Source organism: Ptychodera flava, unplaced genomic scaffold (assembly GCF_041260155.1).
Source record: "Ptychodera flava strain L36383 unplaced genomic scaffold, AS_Pfla_20210202 Scaffold_47__1_contigs__length_1083325_pilon, whole genome shotgun sequence".
NCBI classification, from domain to species: Eukaryota; Metazoa; Hemichordata; class Enteropneusta; family Ptychoderidae; genus Ptychodera; species Ptychodera flava.
The window spans coordinates 696,310-707,660 of record NW_027248369.1 but is presented as its reverse complement, the minus strand read 5'-3'; the positions used below and the strand labels follow the sequence as shown (position 1 = coordinate 707,660).

At 35.8% G+C, this 11,351-nt stretch overlaps 1 long non-coding RNA gene across 1 annotated transcript; it reads left to right on the top strand.

The window, feature by feature from the left end:
- The first annotated feature begins 5,010 nt into the window (after positions 1-5,010).
- LOC139128272 (uncharacterized) lies at positions 5,011-11,052 on the top strand. Its single transcript, XR_011551243.1, has 3 exons — positions 5,011-5,162; positions 9,496-9,611; positions 10,669-11,052. It is a non-coding gene; the product is annotated as an uncharacterized lncRNA (long non-coding RNA).
- The last annotated feature ends 299 nt before the right edge of the window (positions 11,053-11,351 follow it).

Sequence of the window (11,351 nt, the reverse complement as noted above, 5' to 3'; positions counted from 1 at the left end):
TGATGAGTTAGTACTATACTCTGTAATACTTTTGGGATGACTGCATGAAATAAAATTAAAAATGCTTGAAAATTATTTCTGGTCTATATTAAATTAATTTTAACACAAAAATTAACGTGAAACATAATTTTGGGTAAAACAGACCAAATATCCAGTGTAAAAATTCAGTAATCAACAGAAATATTATACGAAAGGGATATTTAGGGTTAGAAAGACATAATGTGATATCCATATTTACTTTGTTTGTGTACCGTCTATTTCTTTTCTGTTCTGTGCTGTTTTGTGTCTATTTTTACAACTCTTGTCATACAAATTTTGACTGACCTAGTGTTATTGGATTGTAGATTGATATGATTGCGATTATTATACATAATCTTTATTATTCTTCTTAGAAAGAAGGCAAGAAAATACAATTTTTATTATTGTAGAACAAATGTTAAGAGTTGTTTCTTAAAATCAATTAAATAAACAAAAAAAGTGAATTATGTTAAAATAAAAAAAAACTGTTGTTCCTAACATGGTTACCACGGCACATAGCAAATGAACAAAAATGAACTTGGAGTTAATGCAGTGATAAATACACTTAGGAGAAAATTTGCATAGTAACTGGGATTACTTCAAATGGAATTTGGAAAAAAATAGACTTTGAAATGCAAAGAGGTTACTATGGAAACACAGGGCAGTAAAAATGGATATCACATTTTGTCTTTCTAACCCTAAATATCCCTTTCCATCACACATCACACATATGAATATTTGAATCCAGTCAATAGAAAAATACGAACGCCACTTTGGTACCTTCTACCGAAATTACACAAAATGCCGCCACCAGCAGCTATGTTCGTAGGACGGCCAATCGTAAGTAGATGCTCCAATCCAACATTTCGTATATCAGAATTCATTGAGCGTTTTCTCAAACAAATCGTCAAGAAACAAGTCATCGTTGATATGATGACACAGTCCACACTTGTTAATGGGTACTTTGCTTACAAGTCCTCAGAGAGGATAGAGTCCTCTTCATTAATTAGGTCTTTGATAAAAATACTTTGATACAGATGGCGCTCAATGGCCAAGAATGAGTTCCATGGTGATGAAAACATAAAACCAATGTAGGTTACCATCCTAAAGGTCATTAAATGAGTCAACTAGGAATTAAGCGACAGGATGTTGCAAAACATTTTTACATACTATCCTAACACTAACAGATTATCACCAGTACCATATTTCATAAAGTTTGATGCAGTGGGCCTATATACAACACTATGAGATCAACATCTGTATAAAGTTTCATCAAATTTGACGTTGTATTTATGGATATATTACTTTAATTAGGAAAGTATCTTACATAATTATGCAATTAAAATTAAATAAAATGACACTGATAAATGTCTTTTTCACTATTAAAGCAATGTGAGCTTAACATCTGTACAATTTTTCATGAAATTTGATGCAGTATTTCTTGACATATCAGCCTAATTACGAAACTTCAATAATTGACATGATACTGCCACATGACGTGAAACAAATTGACGAGCATATGTATGAAATAGGTCAATGTCCTTGTACCAACTTTGAATGATACTGGTGAAAATATGTCTGAGTAATGGCTCTGTACATGAGAAAATCGAAACAAAATCGCCACCACACAGCGATATTTGATCTTACTGTTTAAAAAATCAACACGTATATGTATGACAAAAGTCAATGTCCATGTACCAACTTTGAATAAAATCAGTTGAGACTTGCCAGAGTTATGGCTCTCGAAATGAATAAAAAAATTCAAAAATTGCCACCATTTGGCCATATTGGACCATATCGTGAAACAAATCAACATACATACACACTATGTACAACATAAGTCAATGTCCTTGTACCAACTTTGTATAAATTCGCTTGATAATGTCTGAGCTATGGTTTCTGTACATGAAAAATCGTAAAAAAATGGCCACACGGTGGCTATATTGCATCGTATCACAAAACAAATCAATGGGCATATGTATGACATAGGTCAATGCCCTTGTACTAACTTTGAATAAAATCGATTAATAAAAGCGGTTGAGACACGCCCGAGTTTTGGCTAAGGACATGAAAAAAATTGTAACAAAATGGCTGCCATGCAGCCATATTGGATCATACCATGAAACAAATTGATGTACATATGTACGACATAAGTAAATGTCCTTGTAAAAACTTTGAATAAAATCGGTTAAGATATGCCTTAGTTATGGCTCTGTACATGAAAAGTTGTAACAAAATGGCCGCACGGCAGCCATATTGGATCGTATCACAAAGCAAATTGTCGTGCATTTGTATGACATTAGTCAATCTCCTTGCACCAGTTTTAATAAATTTGCTTGATACATGTCTGAGTTATGGTTCCGGACATAAAAAACGTAAAAAATGGTCACATGGCGGCCATATTGGATCGTATTACAAAAAATAATCGACGTTCATATATATGACATAGGACAATAACCTTTTACAAACTTCAAATAAAATCGGTTGAGATATGTCTGAGTTATGGCTCCGTACATGAAAAAATCGTAACAAAAAGGCCGCACGGCAGCCATATTGGATCGTATCACAAAACAAATTGGCTTGCATATATATGACATTAGTCAATGACCTTTTACCGCATTTGAATAAAATCGGTTGAAACATGTCTGAGTTAAGGCTCTGTACATTAATAAAATCGTATAAAAAGACCGCCTGGTGGCCATATTGGATTGTACCACAAAACAAATCGACCTGCATATGTATGAAATATGAAGTAATCTTTGTATGAAATGTGGATGAAATCGCTCCAGGCATCTCTAAGATATCTATGTGAACGGACGCATGGATGGACAGATGGACGGACGCACGCACGCACGCACGCACGGACACACAGACGCACGGACATGACTAAACCTATAAGTCTTGCCCGGACGGTGTCCACGGGGACTTACAACCAACATACATCAAGACAACAGACTTTATACGGAAAACTGAGACAATCAAAGTTCCGTTCAAAGCGACACTAGTAACACTGAATGTAATTTCCATGTACACGAATACACCACATGATAAGGCAGTTGAATCAGTCGGCAGAGCATTAAATCAGGAAATATCATGAAGCAATTACATAATCGAGCAACCACCAACGAAACACATGATAGCTCTGCTAGAAATAATCCTAAAAACAACACATTTGAATTCAACGATGAATTCTACCGGCAGATATGGGGATGCTCGATGGGTCCCCGTCTTCTCCAGAAATAGCAGATATTACATTTTACGAGACAGAAAGGAGAATAATACAAAAACACAAACACCATATAGACCTGGCTGAGCTTCAGGGACGGTGTTTTCTGATTTTCATATGAACACAACACGAACTCAATGAATTCATATCAACATCAACAAAATGCATCCTAGTTTCAAATTTTCGTTTAAAAGCTCCTCTCAAGAAATCACATATTTAGACCTGACTATCTACAAAGGTCGTCGATACAACAAAGAGAATATTCTCGACATCAAGACACACACAAGCCAACAGATACATTCCAAATTCTTACAAAGAAACTCATGCCCTCCGACAGCAACATTGAAATGTCTGATCAAAGGCGAAACATTACAATACATCAGAACATGTGTAACACGAACTGATTTTACACACAAAGTCACACAATTAAGTGAAAAATTACAAGACCGACAATACAAAAAAATGAGATAGAAGGCATTATCAAAAAAGTGGCTAAAATAGCTGCAAAAATAAACAATTGAGGATTTCAGCATAATTTGAATATATCACATCTTATCATTCCTAAGAACAAGTACAGCAAAGCTATCTGACGAGTAATTTTTTAAGAATAATTTTTATTGACAAAAATGGCAATAATTGCCCCATACAATTAAAATTGCAGATTTCACCATAATTTCAATATATCATATTTTACAAAAATCACTTTGAACCTGTGTACCAAATATCAAAGATACCGACTTGCAGTTTTTGAGAAACAAATTTTTTGAAGAAAAGTGGCAAAAGTTTTCCCAAAAATAAAAAATTGCAGATTTGATTATAATGTCAAAATATCTAATTTAGTTAATCTGTAGGTACCTGCATATCGAAATTCAAAGCTACCAGTACTTTTTGAGAAACACTTTTGTGAACAAAAATTGCAAAAATTGCAGATTTCATCAAAAATTCAATATGTATTACTAGTATATCTGTAAAAACCTGTATACCGAATTTCAAAGCTATTAGATGAGTAGTTTTAGAATGACAAATTTTTTGACCAAAAATGGCAAAAATTGCCAAAAAATACAAATTACCCCTGTATACCAAATTTGAAAGATATTAGACCACTACTTTTTGAGAAACACAATTTTTGACCAAAAATTGCAAAAATTCCCTTAAAAATGCAAATTTACATATTTCTGCACAATTTGAACAAATCTGAAATAAATCATCCCTAGGGAACTATGTACCAAACATCAAAGCTATCTGATTGGTAGTTTTGAAGAAGAAGATTTTTAAAGTTTTTTTTTATCAAAAACGACAAAATTGCCTTAAAAATACAAATATGCAAATTTCACCACGATTTGAACAAATCTTACTATAGTCACCCCATCTAATTCAAAATGCGAGTTGGGAAGTTGTATGCAAATGAGAACAAGTGTAGCGAAGTGTAGCGAAGCTAAATTAACACTACACTTGAAAGCGTAATGTGTTAGGAGTGATATTTTATAAAGCATTCTGTAAAATTTGTACATCCAGTTTCTTTGATGTATTGTCAAAATAAAGCCAAGAATGGCGTACTTGATTGCTTGTCATGGTAGGATATGCCTGTGTAAAGCGGCCCTATTGTCACAAACGCCCGGTTACCCCCAGGCCTGGTCCCCCCACAGGTTATCGTAACGTTGCTTGGATAGTCGTTCCCAGGCGGGCGGCCGCAGGTCGCCGTTTACCTGGGAACGCTATCCAAGCAACGTTACGATAACCTGTGGGTCACCCCGGTGCCCGGAGGCTGTACGAGGAATCCCCAAGTCACTTCAATGCGCGGCCACGCGATCGCGTATGAGTTGTGTTTGTTACATCGTACTGCAGCCAAGTCTCACCATTTTAGGGTAGCAGCTGATGATCACGTATTTTCGTCGACTGGCGAAGTCCTCTCTTCCACGTAAGTATCAGCATGGAGGTACTACCTCCATGGTATCAGTATGCTGTCGCTTAAGCTCTGCGTGGCACTGCTGGTGTGGCAGTGAGTGTAACTGCACAGTGGCTCGAGGTCACGTTTTGCGTCCGACCCAAATACCTCGAGCGCGAGCTACTGTACTGCAACTTGTCTGTAACACAGGCGTTCTGTTGAGTGGGTAGTTTGTAAAAGTGTAGTTTATGCTAAGTTCGGACGTTCTGTTCTGTAGCCTTTTCTTCAAATGGTGATAAGGCTACGAAGGAGAACGTCGGAACGTAGCAGAAACTTCACTTTTACAAACTATCCACTCAACAGAACGTCTGTGGTCTGTAAGCCTCAACACGTACAGCATCATAGGGAAAAATTGTGAGACTCGAGCGAGAAAATGACGCTTTCTCGCAATTAGTGAGAATCTGTTCTTATTCTCACCGCTGAATCATAAAATAATGTTTTTCTACCGTTATTCTTTCTTGTACCCTTATTGTAAATTGTCGAATCCTTGGTATTCTATGCCATCTTCTGCAATCATATATGTATTTCTTACCCAGAATTACTAAAAATTTGCCAGTGAATGAATCATCTTTTGTTATAATTCCTACGATAACATTCTCTGGAAACAATGTTATTGAAAAATTACAATTTTTCAGCAAGAGCGGAATCAAATATCCGGTTTGGGTATGGAGCCGAGCAGAGCTGTGACGGGGGCCATACGTGTTTACAAAGATCAGGGAAGGTGATTGCAATTGTGAAATTTACTGATACTTCACAGGACTGGAGATTACCATGATTCATTATGATAATTGTACCGCTGCGATTCCCCAGGGAAGGCAAAAATATCCCCCATGTTTAGAAAGATTCACAGACTGTTTTAAAAATTCTGAAAACATATTTATACTCACTATTCTTCTCTATTCCAACTTTAAATGAGTTGGAAAATTATGCTTGATTAAGGTTAATATTAGTCATGCATATTTATTACCTGATGTCATATGAATTATTTATAGCTACTGAAACCCTGCAAGGTTCACAAGTCTGTAGGGAATGGCATTCACCCCACTATCTGAGCACCAGCCAACCACCTAGACTGCAAGTCTGCGAAGTTCATTGCTTCAATTTATTCATTTTTGATATTTACATGCCCACGTACTTGAAGAGTCTAAAGAGTGCAAAAATGTTGTCAGTTTTGTATTGGAAAAATTGTTCCTTGTTCCTTTGGCAGCCTAGTGTACATACATGAATAGTGCATTTGCTGAAATTCCAAAATTTAATTTCTTGTACACAAATGGCCTTATCACACTTATTTTAACCCTTAATAAATGAAATTAATATTATAGAAAAAATAGGAGAAGCACTGACCATTATCATTAATTATGGCCAAGGGCAAGAGGAAAGTCATTAGTTACAAACGTCCCGTATATATGCAGGACATTTTCAAACAATTTTACCATTATCGACCAGCATCAAAAGGATTTTAACAAACGTCAAATAGAAGTTTGCACATGTATATTTTACATCTATCGTTAAGTGTCTACTTAGATGTTAAAAACGTTGAAGGGCTTCACTTGCCCGGGTAACCAGGAAAACCGGTCAGTACATTATGTTAACCGACCCGCTAACTCCCCAGATGTTCCTTTTCAAATCAATTCACTGATTTGCACCCACATCAAGGCATGTAATAAGCATTGATGCACAGTCATGCCCACCCTAAAAATTTGGCAAATCTGGAGATTTGTAAAAAGTGTCTTATTTGGCCCACAAGCACTTCATTTTGTTTTTGTGATTGATTCAGGGCTCGAAAATTCTCGCCGCCCGACGCCCGTGACAAGTGAATTTTGAGTCCGGGCAAGTGAAAACAACATTCTCCCAGCCCGACGGACAAGTGAATTTCAATGAGGCCACTGTACGTACGCGCTGCCACTCTCTCTAGTTCTTTGAGTGTACCGCTTTCAGTATGGCCGGCCGATAAAATAGCTCTGTTCTGCTTGGTTACAAAATGGCAAAATATTGACGTCTTTGCCGCTTTTATGTTTTTTCTTCTCATGAAATCATGTCACGATGCCTCCTCAATAGAAACTACAGCTTTACAATAAAATGTTGTAAGGTGTTGAAACAATTTACCCTCCTTCCTACAAAGTTGCAATGTATTGAACAATTTACTCTCCTTTCTACAAAGTTACAAATTCCCTGGTACGTGAAGCAAACATTGTTGCTGTTCAATACTGCAATCAGGGTCCCTCTCAGTCCCTCATATGGACGGACCGTGCTACAATACATCATGGACGTATAACGACCGTGAATACATGTACAGTACACTGAGGCTTTGCCTGTGTGAGTCCCGCGTACCGACGTCCTTTTTAGTCCAAGTTTTACCTACTTTGCTTGAATCAAAATTTGGCCTGCAATTACTCAGTTTGATAGTAAAAACCATTATTTTAAAGGAAACTTTCACAAACAGAGTCAGAATACAAGGGAAAAGGAGAAAAACTTGAGGTTTTCTGAAAGGTCAAATCTGGGTCATCTTATGTGATGTCATGATGAAGACCCTTTAAGTACACAATTATGGTTCAAAAGAAACCACCTAGGGAGGTCTAATAGGTACAATCTTATGATAAAAGGTAATTTCTTGCTTTCCAATTTAATGCCATTTAGCTTGACTGTCAGTTTTAAATTAAATTTTATTAACAGTTATGGCAAAGGGAAATTGTCAACAGTAGTTGCAGTAAGCATATCCATTTCAAATCATCACTTTAATATTTCTGCAGATTCCTCCAGTTTAATGATGTAATAGTGAACATCACCAGACATTACTTGATGATATCAAATATCAAATGAAAATGTTCCTGGGCTACAATGTTATCATTATCATTAAAACTATAACTACTCTTTAAAACATTGGGAAATGAATTGAACAATATCATTGTGTCTTGTTTTAAAGGATTTTGACCTGACCCTTTTTGTCTCAAGAAAAATACTTATGCTGAAGATGCTATTGAGCCTGCTTGATCACAACTATGAAACAACACCACAATCTTGTATCTACACTGTCACTATGCTACCAAATGCTTTCTTCTGCATGGAAAATTTGTATTTGTGTGGCTAACAAAACCACATAAGGAGTTTGTAGTGTATATGTATGATAAGTTGTCATACTGTGAACACTGACTCAATGCTGCAGAAGTATTCTGTATCTGTGGTAATATACACTTCACATTGCTACCTGATTTTTAGAATTGTTACCTAATTATTTCTTGTGGCAAAAGTTTACCACTAGAAATGAATAAATATTTCAATCCCTTCAATGTCAAAAAAACACAGATAATTAATGTAATAAAAACTAAACAAATATTTCTTTAATGTAAAAACTATCATGAACAACATACAAAACATCTTGATTTGTAAAATTAGGAACTCCTGAATGCCGAGAAAGCTGTTGCTACACTTGAGATCATAAACTGTTCAAAAGTTGCTCAAAGTGGCTACAAGAGTTTTGATTTGGCTAATGAGTTGGCTAATCGTTTTGGTGACTTAGGGGAACCCTGCAGTTTATGCACATACCACGTGGTAGCAGTTAACTAAATGATACTGAAAGTTTCACATGGGCACAATTTGACACAACACCGGTGGCCTATTTATACTTACCCTTGGTGCACCTACCTGACTTGCCTATTTAACACAAGGTACCAGGTCATGATGACACACAATGACAATGTACCGGTGCTGTTTTATTGAAATACATTACATGTCCCCCCCAAACTTTAATTTGTCCATAATTTGACTATGGGTCATTGTGTCCCCATGCTAGCAAAAGCTGGCCGAAACACTGTGCATGTATACGTTACATTAGATATTATTTTTGTTACACAGAATAATGACACAAATTTATCAGTAAGTTACAGCTACTGTTTCTTTACAATTACATGAATAAAACCATACACATTTACTCCTTAAATCAGTTGAAATTCAGGGCAAGTGAATTTTTCTTCCGGACAAGTGAAATTGAAAATTCACTTGCCCTATGGCAAGTGAATTTTTAAAAAAATTTTCGAGCCCTGTTGATTATGATCTTTGTACAATTGACTATTTACATTTTTGCTGAAAAGTTTCAATGTTAGCATTATTATTCATATTCACGGACATAAAAACAAACCATGATTACTGTGTATTTGTGGCATGGTAATACATAATGAATGAGTGTATGATTTTACTAATCTTTTGACACTTATATCCATGATTATAAAGTTGAGTATCCATTGTACAGACAGTGAGAAATAGGACTATCTGCAAGATTCTAATTGTATTCATTGACATTTGTCTACAGCTGTTAGTATACCTCATGTAACCTGGTCGTAAAGCCTCAGAGGTATATGTATGTGGAACGTAGAAGGAACAAGAATCAAAAGATTGACAACTGATCTTTTACAAATCCTTCATCAGGTAAGATTTGTTTTAAATTTTTAGTCATTTTTTTTATTTTTAATTTCTTGCACATCTTGTTCATTATCAGTTAAGCTTTTCGCATGCTCGGTTATATTTGGCGGAGTTGTAGTTCTTTCTTCAACATCAACTCCCTTGACGCTCTGTACATAACTTATATAATACATGTAAGTATTTTAGAATATGTGTCTGTACTGTAGGGTGGTCTCCTTTGCAAAAAAATCAACTGGACAAAATAGAGCAAGTGCAAATGAAATTCATAAGTTCCTTTTTTTCAAACATAGCATCCTAACAGCTGAAATAATTATGAAGAATTCTGCAAGCGTTTTAACCTTAAGCCTCTTTATCATCGAAGATTGTTTTTATATACTATATTTTTATATGAATATTTTAATAATATGTATGATTGTCCCAATCATGTTTCATGTTAATTTTGATGTTCCTCAGTAAACTACAAATACTAGAACTCGCACTGTTTTTCAGACTCACAGTATAAAACTCAATGTTTTTAGGTGCTTGGCTCTTCAAAGATGTATGGCTACTTTGATGTGTGCATTTTCAACCCTGCCATTGACAATACTTTATCTTGTCAAAGTTTCAGATGCCTGGTCAGAATGTCATGCCTAAATTTGTACACATTTTTAATAGTTTCACATAGTTTGTTGTGTGTTGTTTATTTTTTTATTGTACTTCATGCATTCATATTTTTATGTATATTTTATGGAGCCTGTTAATGTGACTAGTTCTCGTTGGTCTTCCCTTGAAATAAATGTATGAATAAATATATTGCTACTTGCTTGAATGCACGTCTTGACCTATATCATAGTTTTCTTTAAAAAGGTCCACTATCATCAGTGATTACAATGGGTTTGGAGCAAAGTTATACCAGTGATGAAAGGTTTAATTAAAATTACAGAAGTCACAAACAATCAAGTTTCTTATCTTAATGAATATAAAAAGCCATGTTTTAGAATGACCTGATGTGTAAAGTAATGACAGCAATTTGCAGGAGATAATATTTACATTACATCCTTGTTAATCTTTTCTTTTCACCCAGTCAGATTCGAGATCCCTTACTGAGGCAGTGCGTCCCATTGTCATTGGATACTGGTCTGACAACCAGGTGAAAAGCAACATGGTGACAATACCATCCTCCATTGCAAAGCAAATACACAGTGTGTGGCTATGCAAACAGCCAACACTGAACAGAGATGGTGGTGTTGTCATCAATGCAGTGCAAAAACCCATGGAATTGAGGGAGTTTTTCATCAATATATTTACTTTCCTAAGGCAGTGGGTCCTTGCTGTGGCACAGGTTTGTACTTACATATATCCTGTTCAGTGTTTCCACTGGCTAAATTTACCACTAAGCCATTCTGGCTAATTGAGACCAACATTGACTAGCTAGAACTATAGCCATCCAAATTACATATAATTTCATCTGTGATTTTGGCCAACTGACAGTTGTATACTCAGTAACAATATGACATTAAACTGGTCCCATAATCATTTCCATTCAAGGTAATACATTACCAGGTCCATGGCACAATTGTGATTTATAAATTTAAGAAGGACCATCCTGAACCACAGATAGTTGTTTATTTTCATTGCCACTAACTATTTTTTATGGAACAAACTGCTTTCTAAGTCGGTTACTGTGACCAACTCTTTTGGGTTGGAAGCAGTGGCCGACTGGTTTTGTGTGAGGCCTAGCAGCTAGGCGATGTTGCCGTGAGTGTG